The sequence below is a fragment of the Desmodus rotundus genome, chromosome 11 (assembly GCF_022682495.2).
Source record: "Desmodus rotundus isolate HL8 chromosome 11, HLdesRot8A.1, whole genome shotgun sequence".
NCBI lineage: Eukaryota > Metazoa > Chordata > Mammalia > Chiroptera > Phyllostomidae > Desmodus > Desmodus rotundus.
This window is the reverse complement of record NC_071397.1, coordinates 17,944,502-17,958,561: the sequence shown is the minus strand read 5'-3', so window position 1 is coordinate 17,958,561 and position 14,060 is coordinate 17,944,502. Positions and strand designations below refer to the sequence as shown.

Genomic DNA, 14,060 nt, shown 5'->3' with positions numbered 1-14,060 from the left:
CCTGGGCCACAGACTGGTACCAGTCCACATCCTACGGGCTACACAACAGTAGGTGAGCAGCAGGCAAGTGAGCAAAGCTTCATTCACATTACTGCCTGAGCTCCACCTCCTGTCTTCTCTCCACTCCGCTGCCCCCCGTCATCCAGGGAAAAATTGTCTTCCAAGAAACAGGTCCCCAGAACCTTGCAAGGTCAGCACACAGATTTTCTTTCTCTGAGCTCCAGTGCAGGGGCAGCAGCTCAAAAAGTGCCAGGGACATACAGGGAGCAACAAAATGGACTGACTTCAGGGTGATGGCTGGAGAGGCATGAGCCATAGCAACTCTCTCCAGGGATGAAAGCACTGGCAGGTGCCACCATTCCTTTGTTAAGTCCCCGTTCCAATCAGCCAGCCTGGTGCAGATGGACACATATCTGTGCTCTTCATTAACCTGGCTCACACTATTCACCTAGCCCTAGTGATTCCCTAAGACCCAACTTGTCCACTCAATCCAAACCCCTTCCAGCAGCTCTTCTTCCAAGCAAGTCATCTGCCTTGACTCATGCTTCAGACTTTCCCAAAATCTCTCAAAGTTTCACAAACACAAAACAACAGCAGCTAGATTCAGCCTGCCTTGTACCTCTCAGTGAGTGACCCCAAGCCCAGCACAAACAGTGAATGGTCTCAGCTTGCATTGTAACTGCCATCAGGTGGCCCAAGCCTGGCATGAGCAGCCCCTAGTCGTGACCTGAAACATAAGTGACCACAAATGCAGCACAAGTGGCATCTGGCCTCAGCTTACATCATGGTGTCCACCAAAGGGTCCCAAGCCCATGATAAGAGGCAGCTGGCCTCAGTTCAGAGCATATCCTCTACCAGGTGCCTCCAAGCCCAGCACTAGTGGCAATCAATCACAGATCACTTTGTGGATTGTACCAAGAGGCCCCAAGCCAGGCAAGAGTGGCAGCTGAGCTTGGCCTGCACCAGAGCCCCTCCCAAAAGACTTCAGATCCAACACACCTGGTGGCCAGCTTCAGACCACACCAGAGCACTACCCAAACCAGCTCCACATATAACACACACAAAAAGTGGGCTGAGCTAGCACTAGAGCCCCACTAAGTTAATTCCTGCTCCATGCAATCAGCCCATGCAAAAGCTCATCTGCTGTAGTCATAGCCAGACCTCACAGCCAGTCAGCATAAGGGTCAACCCCACCCCTTGAGGTGTCAACAATCAAGGCTCAACTACAATAGGGAGGATACATACACCCGCACAGGATACCTCTGGAGCACCTGGCTCAGGTAACCAGGGAGATTGCATCTCTGGGCCTCAGAAGAAACCTACTATATAAAGGCACTCTGTCAAAACTGGGAGACATACCAGATCTATCTAATATACAGGGTAGGGAAAAAAGCACAGGGAGTCAACCAAAATGAAGACATGAAGAAACATATCTCAAATGGAAGAACAGAACAAGACTCCAGTAAAAGAACTAAAGGAAATGGAGACAAGCAATCTACCAGATAAAGAGTTCAAAGCACTGGTTACAAGTATGCTCGAGGAACTTAGGAGAAGAATAGATGAACTCAGTGAGAACTTAGACAAAGAAATAGAAAACAAAAAAGGAGATAGAAAACATAAAAAGAACCAGTAAGAAATAAAGAACACATTGGAGAGAATCAATACTAGATTAGATCATGCAGAGAATTGAATAAATACTCTGGAATACAAAGTCATGGAAACCACCTAATCGCAACAGCAAAAAGGAAAAAAAATTTTTTTGAAGTGAGGGTAGTTTAAGTGACCTCAGGGCAACATCAAGTATATCAACATTCATATCATAGGGTTACCAGAAGAAAGAGAGAGAACTAAGGATTGAAAACCTATTTGAAGAAATAGTGACTGAAGATTTACCACCTGATGGAGAAAATACGTACACAAGTCCAGGGAGCACAAATCATCCCCAAAAAGATGAACCTAAAGAGGACCACACCAAGACACATCATAATTAAAGTGCCAAACTTTAAAGACAAAGAGGGAATCTTAAAGAAGCAATAGATAAGCAGTAATATACAAGGGCAGTGGAGCGGGGGTTTTCTTTCCTGTTTTCCTCCTCTAAAACCTGGGTGCGTCTTATGGTCTGGTGCGTCTTATAGTCCAAAAAGTACAGTATCTTTTAAGGGAAAAAATTGGGGGGAAACCCCTAAAAATGGAATTTATTTATTAAAAAATGTCTATTTATTCTTACATGTCACCCTTGAAGTACTCTCCATTTGATGCAATTCACCGATCAAGTCGTTTTTTCCACTGCTCAAAACAGTTGTTGCACTCATTGATTTTGATGTCTTTTACTGCTTCTGATGGTTTTTGTTTCACCTCTTCCACACTGGCAGAACATTTCCCTTTGAGGACTTTTCATCCAGGGAAACAAAGGGAAAAAAAAGCTGCTCAAGGGGCAAGATCAGATGAGTAGGGAGGGTGGGGCACATGGGTCATGCCATTTTTGGTCAAAAACTGCTGAGCCCTCAGTGCAGTGTGGGCAGGTGTGCTTGTCAATCACACATCATGAAATGGGCGAACACATTGAAAGAGTCTTAAATAAACTGACTGAAGATGAACGCTTCCTCTCACAAAACTGCCGGCTGGGCACTGGTACAGATGGCTTCCTAGGACACTCACCTGGGGGAGGAAGCCTGTACTGCAAGGTGCCTGCCCTCCAGAAGGCAATTCCAGTTATTTTCGGGTGGTCTCCCCTCATGTAAAGAAATTCTTTTTCCTTTACTCTTTTTTCTACTTTTTTATTGTTTATTATGTTACAGCTGTCCCAATTATTTTCCCTTTTGCCCCCCCTCCACTCAGCCTACCCCTCTCTCCCACAGTTGATCCTCTCTCCATTGTCCATGTCCATGAGTCATTCATACATGTTCTTTGACTAGTCCCTTCCCCTTCCTTCTACCATTCCCCCACCCCATAGCTATCAGTCTATTCCATGTTTCCATGTCTCCCCTTCTATTTTTCTTACTACTTTATTTTGTTCTTTATATTCCAGTTATAAGTGAGGTCATATGGTATTTGTCTTTTGCTGACTGACTTATTTCACTTAGCATAATAGTCTCCAGTTCCACCCATGCCATCGCAAAAAGGTAGGATTTCCTTCTTTCTTCCTGCTGCATAGTATTCCATTGTGTAAATGTACCACAGGTTTTTTTTAATCTACTCATCTACTGATGGGCACTTGGGCTGTTTCTAACACTTGGCTATTGTAAATAGCCCTGCTGTGAACTTAGGGTTGAATAAGTTCTTTTGAATTGGTGTTTTAGGATCCTTAGGGTATATTTCCAGCAGTGGGATTGTTGGGTCATAAGGCAGTTCCATTTTTAATTTTTTGAGGAAATCCCATACTGTTTCCCACAGTGACTGCACCAGTCTGCATTCCCACCAACACTGTAAAAGGGTTCTTTTTCCTCCACATCCTTGCCAGCACATGTTGTTTGATAAGTTTTAATAATAGCCATTCTGACAGGTGTGAGGTAATATCTCAGTGTGGTTTTAATTTGCATGTCTCTGATGGCTAGTGATGCCGAACATCTTTTCATATGTCTCTGAGCCCTCTGTATGTTCTCCTTGGAGAAGTGTCTCTTCAGGTCCTTAGCCCACTTTTTAATTGGATTGTTTGGCTTCCTGGTATATAAAGACATTCTTATTAATCTAAGGTTGAACAATTCTATCCATTTCACTTGTGTTTTACCAGCTAAATTTAAGTAAAGATAAATTTAATGCTTTTTATTTGTAAAAAAGCATTTATAATAAGATCATTTTTTATAGAACTATACAATAACTACATACATACTTGGATACACAGAGAGAAAGATGATGACTAAGGATGGCCGCCAAATGTTGATGGTGATTGTTTCTGGCTCGTCGAAAGGGGATGTTTGGCTTGCATTTGTTTACTTCTTCTCTAACTTTTTTGTAGTACTTAAATTTTTGTCATAAGCATGAGTCAGTTTTACACAACCAATACTTTTGAAATGGGTCTGTGCACCATGAACTATCACAGGATATGGTTGGGGAGAAGAAAGTTGACCAGAAGGCCCATTGATCACGGGTCTCAAATTTATAAAGATCAGAAACTTAGACTTTTTAGAAGTTCTCTCCAAATAAAGGCACCCACACTGTAACTGAGATATACTGACAAAATTAAGCATTTAATATATAGCACTTTAAAAAAAAATTTATAGCTGGAGCCTCAAGATGTCCATGCCTCTTTTACACCCTGAGAAGCCCAGCATACATTGTTCGAAGTTAAGAAATGCGGACTTAACACCATGGGAAGGGTAGCACCCAGCGGAGGAATTCTAGAGGCGCCCTCTCCTTCCTAAATTATGTCCAGTTTAAAACTTTCTACCAGGCAAGTACTCTGCAACCCTGGCAGTGCCACCAGGCCCGCAAGCACTGAGTGAAAGGCAGCTCATCTTCGCTCACTATTTCTGGAGTCAGTCCTGGTTAGCCAATGCACAGCTATCTTTGGGCTATGATGCTTATCGCTGATAACGTGTTTAGTTTGGGCTTGACTTGGGTTTGCCTTCTCTCTGATCTGATTACTTGATTCTTAATCTTACTAAGTATTAACTTTAGCAAGAACTCACTGCTTTTCTTACAACTAGGTTTCTGATTAGATCATCTACTTATTTGGGGACACCTGAACTGACATCACACCTGTGGGTTTTGGATCCTTCCTCTCCATTGTTTTACTGCTTCTTAACCCCTGCTGGCTGTAATAGAATGATGCAGGACCAACATTGTGTAACTAATTTGCTCCTAGACCCTTCTGTGGCAACAAAGGTGAAAATGATTGATAAGAATGTTGAGAACTTTTGGCCAGATCATTATCTAGGATGATAAAATTGAGCTTCTAATGGGAAAGTAGGCCTGGGACTCACGGCTTCTCACTGCTCCTGAGGTGTGATAGAAACAGTCTTGATCCTGGAGTTAGAAGACCTGCTCAGTAAGAAATCCTAAAGTGAGTTCTTCAAGTGAAATGAAAGGACACCAGGCAGTAACTCTAATCCTCCCAAAGAAACAAAGAGCACTAGTGAGGGCAGCTACACAGGTAAATATTAACATGCAGCATAAATGGATTTTTGTTTGGACCCTTTCTTCTATAGGGTTTAAGAGACAATTGCATAAAGCAATAATTATAAAACTGTTGATGAGTTTATAATGCAGAAAGTATAATTGCAGGATAATAATAAATAAAAGAAGAATGAGGGAACGAAGTGGAATTGGAACAGTAAAATAAACGGGAAATAAATAAATAAATAAATAAATTATTCCTAGCCCTGGCAGTTACTAGTTGTATAAACTGGAGCAATTTTTTAATCCAGCTTGAGTACTTTTATCTTACCCTTAAGTAAAATAATATTATTTACAAGGTTATTGAAAGGATGAAGTGGAAACAATGTTCTGGAAACATTTATTTACACAGGTTCTCAATAAATGATAAAACTGCTTCCCTGGGTATGAGTGCTTGGTGGTTTATTAGACTATTTTCTCTACTTTTCTGTATCTTAAAAGTTTTTTATAGTAAGAAAAATTTAATTCCAACTTTCTTCATTTTAGGGTTTTCTTTTCTTTGGTACTTTTTGATTTAAACTATTATTTTATGGCTGAGCATGTAAGAAGAGGAGGTTAACTCTAAATGACTAAATAAATTGTTTCCACAAGGATTTTTTTAGGGAATACAAATAGTTGAAACACAAATAGGAAGTTCTTGACTCCACTTTGCACAGAGCTATGTCACACAATCTTGAAATGCAAAAATTCAGATTAAGAAAGACAATTCTTTAACCTTTGTTCCCTGCTCCCTGGGATTGCCTCCAATAACCCACACTTCCCGGCGTTCACGTCCCTGTGTGATTCCTCCCCCCGGAGTGTGGGCTGGATCTAGTGAGTGGCTTCTAATAAATAGAATACAAAACAAGTGACAGGATGTCGTTTCCGAGGTTCAATTATAAACAACTGTGACTTCTGTCTCACTGGCACTCTCTCGGTGGCTTTGCGCACTGATAGCCCTGGTGAAGAAAGTATGCGTGTTGTAAACCGCCCTGTCTCAAGGTCCCCAAGCAGGAACTGGGGCAAGCCTCTGGCCAACAACCACGTGCGTGAACTTGGAAATGGATCCATTTCCGCCTGAGCCTGGAGATGACTGCAGCTCTGCTGACCCCTTGCTGGCAGCCTTGGGACAGAACCTAAGCACAGAACCCAGATAAACAGCCCCAGATGCCTGACGCGCAGAAACTGCAAAGTCGTGTTGTCGTTTTAAGCTGCTAAATGTCAGGCTAATATTTTATATAACAAGATACAACTAACGTACTTGTCTTATGGCAAAAGGGTCCACTGTACAATATCTTCAAATATGAAGATCTACGAATCTAAAATATGATAAACCTTTCCAGAAATCCATTTGCACTCAACTTTCTTGGGTACACTGCTATTGGCAAAGCATATTTCTGGTGGCCTGCATAGGACTTATACTTATCACCCAAAACATTCTTACAAATTTTAAAGTTAAATTTGACCAATAGTTGCCTAAGTTTCTTTCTTTGTTTTTCCTGATGACTATTATTGCCCATTATTCTACATGAAATCAATGTGTTAAAAACAAGAAGAAGGAGGAGGGGGTGCAAGAAGAAAGTAGAAAAGAAAAAGAAAAAGAAACAACATCAGAAAAGGTCATCAGATTTTCATTGGTCACAAAAGATTTACAAACTAAAGTTTTAAAAAATACTTGGTATGCCAAGAAAAATCATCGAGAAAAATAATTTCCTACATTGGCGTCTATTTCCTAGATGCACACAAAATATCAACTCACCTATTAGTTATTTACTGAGTCTCTCTGACAGCTTCAGCACCCTGCTATGACAGTTCAACAAAGGAGGGGAATCATACAGAAGCTGATGGACTATTTGGGGAGACTGAACAAGCATGTATCCAGCCATGTAATATGAAAATTAGAGGTGTTTACTGAGGAAGATAAAAGACACAAGAAACATTGTACATAGGACAGTAACACCTCTGTCCCCTTCAAAGTAGGACCTCACACAGTTCTCCCAGTCGCCATCAGCTGCCCCTTCTGACTCTCACTGATGGTCTGAGATCTGTTCCCTTTCAAAGGTGATTTTAGTTTTGGGAAAAGCCGAGAATTGCAGGGCACCAAATCTGGGCTATAGCGGGGCTGAGTTACCTGGGTGATTTGATATTTCACCAAAAAACTGTGCATGAGACACGATGCATGAGCAGTGCATGGTCGTGATGAAGCTGCCAGTCACCAGTTGCCCATAGATGCAGGCTTCTGAATCATCTGAATAGTTTCCATGGAGGAATGTTCAAGGTTAACACAAAATATGGTGCAGATTCGTTGCTCTACTCACCCAATCATTTTGAATGCAATGGCCAGACAGTACACATGCTCACTCAATGGTGTCTACTGTCCCCACTGACTAGTACAGCGAAGTTGTCATTGTTCACATATGCCCACTCTCCTTGGCTGCCAGGTTACATCAATGTCATGCAAACAATTCTCTTATATTAACAATCATTGCACTTTTTCCAGATGGACCTCGTATACAAAGGTACAGAGCCATCAATTAAATGGCTCATAGACAAGAGAGAAAATTCAGTGGTTCAGAAAAGGGAAATTGGGAACTAAAGAAATCCAAGGAGAGTTCATGGAGGAGGAGGACTTGAGATGGAACAAAAGAAGTATGGAGTGTGTTCTTGCTATTGAGAGTAAGGAAAGAAATCACCGTAAAGTCAAGGCGACAGGGCTGAGCATAAAGTAGGTCTCTGTGGTGAAGAGAAGCAAAAAGTAAGACGCAATGAAATGACAGACTTATTAACAACAAAGACCACATATCGAGGTACGCCTCCAAGGCAGGTTAAAGACGCAGAATGCTCCCAGTGCAATGCTACGTGTCTGATTACTGTAGTAATATTAATCACTCACTTCATGCCTACTACATGCCAAGCACTATGTGAGGTGCCTTCAATATCTTCTCTCATTTAATCATTATAAATACGGCTCTCATTGCACGCCCTTTACAGACAAGAACACTGTGGGGCTCAGAGAAATGGAATGACTCACCTGAGATCACAAGCTAATATGTGGCTGAGCTAGAATTCACATCCAGGTCTGACTGACACCAAAACCTAAGCTCCTGGCCATGACACCATCCTGATGTCAAGCACAGAAAACAGTGGATGAAATTAATTCTGAAACTCTTCTGTAAACCTTCATCGGTACGTGCTGATACTCACCTGAGTGTCCCACCTAGTGGTCGGTGAGCACAGATCAAACACCAGAATGCTGCGGTGTAGGGGGCATTGCTAGTCTTGGCCACACTACCATCCAGTTGTAGGACTCACAAAGCTACTGACGCTTGGTTCCCCTGCATGTCTTTAAGGTCACGGTCACCTCTGCACAGTATGTGCACTATTTGTTTTGCACGCAAAAGGTTTACTTCTCGTGACCACTCCAAAAATATCCTGACACAACGGTGGATTGTATAGATTGAAAACATTGTTTTTAAATATAACCAGAGACATTGAAGTTAAGAACAATCTAACAATAGCTGGGGGGGGGGGAGGACAGTGGGAAGAGGGGATTACAGGAAATACTATAAAGGACACATGGACAAAACCAAGGGGGAGGGTGGAGGTGGGGGAGGGAGGTGGGTTCAGCTGGGGTGGGGTGGAGGGATGGGGAGAAAAGGCATACAACTGTAATTGAATAACAATAAAAAGTTAAAAAGAAAACATTGTTTTTGTTGTTTGTTTTGTTTTTATTTTTGTAGCTCTGGGCTACTAATCCTACAAGCTACTGAGTATGCTTTTGTTCTCCTTGGATGTAGCAACAAACGCAAGTAGATAGATTGCTTTTAAAATGTCATCAATTATCACTTAATACCATGCTGCTCACTTTGGGCCCAAGAAGAGCAACACCTCAAGGCGAAACAATGGCTCTAACTTAATTTTGCAAAGAAGATAAATGACAAAAGAATAGGGGAGTCTTAAAAAAGCTGGGCAAGATTTGTTTTTATTACTCCTAATTCAACTTCCAAACCTCCCCTGGTGGTGTCAAAACAGTTCTATGAGGAGAAAATAGCTCAGTCTCCCCAGAGACTTCAATGTGATTTTGTTCCAAAGAAAAAATATTTCCATGGCTTGTGTGCTTTAATCGGACATACTTGTACATTAGGTTGTTGCTTGTTTCTGTTTTGCTGTTTTTCCTATCTGGCTTACTGAACTCAGCTTTAGATAATCTTCTAAGCAATATCCCCCAAACTGCGGTGTTGTGTTTAACCTATTTCTACGGCAAAATAAACTGCTTTCCTCCACACTTTAAATGGAAATCTCTTCTTCCTGTTCTCAGCCACCATATTTATTTCTGGGATGTTATTCCTCACAAAAGTTCTTTCTTATTATAGAATATGAGAAACATAAACAGCTTGGGCCTTCTAATGTAGGGTGATGAAATGTTCTAGAGTAAATGTGGTTACGTTACAACCATGTGTTATACACATCAACATGCATATTATAATAATCTGGGGTCCCAGATGGCGAGTGTCTGCCTTGAGTTCGTGGATGGCGGCTGGAAGGTGGCTGAACAAGGTGGCCCCACACCTTGTGCCTGGCCTTCCATCCACAGGGGTATCTCAGAGCTCCAGGAGAGGGTGGAACGCGAACAGCATGGGCCTCCAGACCTGGACCAAGGGGGCTCAGATGGAGGTGGAGAAGACACTGAAATGACTTGAGAGCCAGAAGGGAGTGCAGGGGATCACATGGCGAACACAGAAGGCTCTGTACCATGGAAAATCCCATCACCACACAGTGTGCCAGCCTCATGCACAGCTTCATCTTGAAGGCCCGGAGCACTCTGCTGTGAAATTGCCCCCCTAGAATGACCTCACCTTCCTTCGAATTTGCTCCAAGAAAAATGATGCACCAGATAAAGACGACTTCCTGATTGTGATTCAGACTCCAACTGAATAAGCCACTCTCTTGGCTCCATGGGTCATTCCTTCATTTAATGCCCCCCAACAATAATGGTGTTAATCGTGTCAACCAACTGGCAAGTAGAAGTCACCTTGAAGCCCATGCAGACCAATCCAGTGACCAAGGTGGGCTGCAGCCCCACCCCATCTGACCAAAGCCATCCCTCCACAAGCCAGTGGTCCCTGAGTTCCTGAGGGGCCCTCCTTCCTCATGTCCAGGTTTTGGAGCAAGAGCTTGTGAGACCCTGCTTCCTTCTGACCTCCAGTTCACTGTGTTGCCCTTGGAAAAGGCTGTTTTTCTTTAACTAAAAATAACTGAAACTTGAAAAAAAAAAAAGAATCTGGAATGGGGCCTGAATTTTATTCTATTCTAGAAGTTGGAATCTCATTGGAATTTTGAGGAAGACTATTAATTCAGGAACTGAAGGAGTGGAGATTTTGCCCTACTTGCAAGCTAGCAGGTGAGCCTGCTACAGGCTTATATACAAATGCTGACAGAACACACACCCTTCAGATCAGAGATGAGGACTGTTTATTAATCACAACATAATCAACAGCCAAAGCAATATTTTGTGCTGGTTCCCCAAACCCCAGCCCCTCCAGGGTGACACAGCAAGGGCCAGGTACTACCTGGGCGGGCACTAGGGGGTATCACAGGTCGTGAACCTATTTCAAAATAGGAAAAACCAACTTATATACAGCTGCTGCCGACCTGCCCATTCTCCTCTCCAGACACAGAAAGAGGACCTATCTTTCCTCTGGAATGTAAGAAAACCTCTCCAGGGAGAGGAGGAGGATGTCACTATTCTGAACTGTGTCTGCAGAAAGAGGCATTTCAAAGCTTTGTTTCCAGCGTCCAAGGACATTGGCTCTTCGACCATCTCTGAACGATAGTCCAAAAAGTGTAGGAATGCCATGGCGAATAGCCTTCCAACACAGATAGGACCGGGGGCAGAAAGTGCTGCCTCCATAAAGCCATTTACCAGGAACAAAGCCCACGACTCTCAGGCCACCCTCCCAGACCAGCCCACACCTGTGTGCTCTGCCAGGCATCCCGACACCATCTCCGGGAGAAGCTGAATCCCAAATCCTGGGGTTCTACCTACTGAAAACCAAAAAGCCCTGGCAGAGAGGAATAAAATTTCAAAAACAAAATCAAGAGGACAGAAATCAGGGAAGGCAGATCATAGGTTCAAGTGGTGCTTAGGACACTGTGAAGACTAAAATTTAAAGGCTGATCTGAATGACAGGGTAGACACGGTCTCGGACTAGGCAGGGAAGAAACCATTTAAGGTTGTTATCAGCTTAGACAGTGTCCCAGAGTCTGCGAATTGCTCAGAAAGCCTTCGAGTTACTCCCAACGAGAAACGATATTATCTAAGATGGGCTCAAAGTGGCAGAGAATTTATCTGTAATGTCCGTGTCCACAGACCATACCGCCTGCCTCTTCTTATACAAGCAGGCCGTGCCGCCTGGAGAAGCCCAGGGCAGCCGCTCCCATAGGCTGAGAGAGGGGGACAGGCTATCATTGACAGCCCAAGGTACCCATCAGGGTACTGCTTGAAGACACTGAAGCGGTTCTTTGGCAAGCACAGCTTTGAAACTGGCTTATGCTCTCGGGGGCACATCTCCACGTGTTCCTGAACAACTGAAAGCATCTTGTCTGGGGAGGAGGCATTACCTGCGTTTTCTAGCTCAGGTATTCTCTTCTGGCGTTCACTAGCTGGGCAGGCAAGCGGCCAAGATACAGTCTCTTTGGACTTCCATTTGCTGAGAAAAATGGGCCTTTAGCCTTCTTGTGGTATTTTGGGAACATTAAGCTGAGTGAAAGTCGGGGTTATCAAACAGGTTAATGATCCAAATCGTTAAAAGGGCTTCACGAATCTTCCTTGCCAGAAGAATAATGTCGGTCATTTGGCTTCTAAAAATGAGGACACTGGAAAAGCGAAGTTGAGATGGCAAAAACTGTGAGCAGCTTGAGTACGCCCTAAACTAAAGCCCATGTCCTGACTAATTTCAGAGGAAGAACATTCACAGGGACCTTCTCTCTCTGCTTACAATTTATGTATCCCAAAATACATCTACAAGATTGTTTTTTCATTTGCTTTTAGAAGACTAGATGCTATAAATTAAGTTTTATTTGCTTGGTTCGTTGTCTGCCTCTCTTGTGGCTAAATTATACTTTGTATACTCTGATTAAATTAAGTTCTCTTTGCAAACCAGCCATCATGCCTCCATTTGTGTATTTTCGCTTTGTAAAATACTGCATTCACATCCTCTCAAACCTCTAACCTCTAAGAGTGGTTACTTAGGCACTATATTATTCAGGCTCAGATTGTCCATGGGTATTGTTTATTCCTTGAGACCTGGGACAAAGTTCAAAATACTAGAAACAATGTTTTCAAGTCCTTACCTCTCCCTAGCTCCTACATGTATCCAAACCAGTAACTCTTAAGAAAATGTGTCTTCACTAAAAGGCAGATATGTTTTCCCAGACAAGGATAGAGGGCCAGTGAGCTACAAGGGAATTGGCTTCCTGAGATTATCATAAAGCAGAGCCATGTCTTAGCTCAGGGCTGCTTTTCCCTATATACTTAAAGAGAAGAATAATCTTTTCTCTTTTTTAAGCCTCTGTTTTATGGGGTATTATCACTTGAAGCTAAACCTAATTCCTAACTAGGATAATGTTTAAGAAAATATAAAGATATAGTCTCCTACCCCTTCTTTTACAAAAATTATAGAATATTACATAATTCAATATTGCATTACTCTGTATTTTGTTTCTTTGACTTAACAATATATCTTATAAATTTTTCCATTTTTTAGTGTCAGGGAGGACAGGAAGCAGATGGCACACTACAAACAGGTGATAAAGAGAGAAATAAAAGGACTGTTTATAAAGAGTTGGGCAGGGTTGGGAGAAACCAGTTAGGGAGGGAGAAGTGGGAAGCCACTGGTACCCTTAGGCCTGAAAAGATAAGTGAACGGACTGGTTATCAGAACCCAGAGAGAGGTGCTGCTGTAGGACTCAGTGACCCAACGGAATGTGGCTTTTGATAGAAAAACACAGCGAGTAGAAAACTTCGCCTCGGCAGGGAGGGAGCCGAGGAATATCCTGGTCTCTTTCTCCCCGTGGATCTTGGTTTGTTCAGTCTACAAGGTCAGCCTCCTGGAGCCCTGAGCGGTATGCACTAAGGTAGAAAGTGCATTTAGAGGGACAAACAGAAAATACCCAGCACTTGCCATCCAAGTTTCAAAGTCCCATCACTACCATGCCGTCCTAGGGTGATGTCATTTAGTCACATTCTAGAATCATCAGACTTTAGCCACTCCCTTGTTTTCCATGAAAATCAGTGGGGATCTGTCGATTCAATACAATCTCTATCAAATATTCAATTGCAGAAATGTACAAGCTGACCCTAAAATTTAAATAAGAATGCAAAAGTCTCGAAAGAGGTAAAAAAAATGATAAGAAGAGCAAAATTGGAAGACTCACATTTCCTGATTGTAAAATTCACTACGAAGCAACACTAATCAAGACTAATCAACACTAATCAAGGTTATTAGCATAAAGATAGATATTTAGATCAATGGAATAGATTGAGAGTCCAAAAATAAACATTTACGTTTATATTCAATGGATTTTTGGCAGACGTGCCAAGACTATTAAATAGGGAAAGAATAGTCTTTTAAATATATAATCCTGAGAAAACTGGGTATCCATGTGAAAAGAATAAATGTGGACTGCTTCCTTACCCCATATACAAAAATTAAATAAAAATGAAACAAAGATCTAAATGTAAGAGTTAAAGCTATAAAACAGCAGATTACTGATTGCTGGTGGGTGGGGAAAGAGAGCATTGGGAATGACTACAGACAGGTATAGGATTTCTTCTTGATAACAAAAGTGTTCGGGAATTAGAGTGTGGTGATGGCTGTAACACATATAAATATACTAAAAGCCATTGAACTGTGTACTGGAAAATGGTGAATTCTATGTTATGATTATTTCCTTTAAAACATTGC

General features: G+C 42.2%; 1 pseudogene; it reads left to right on the top strand.

Moving 5' to 3' along the window:
- The first annotated feature begins 9,624 nt into the window (after positions 1-9,624).
- LOC112302394 (dynein light chain roadblock-type 1 pseudogene) lies at positions 9,625-10,032 on the top strand (annotated as a pseudogene).
- Positions 10,033-14,060: the final 4,028 nt, after the last annotated feature.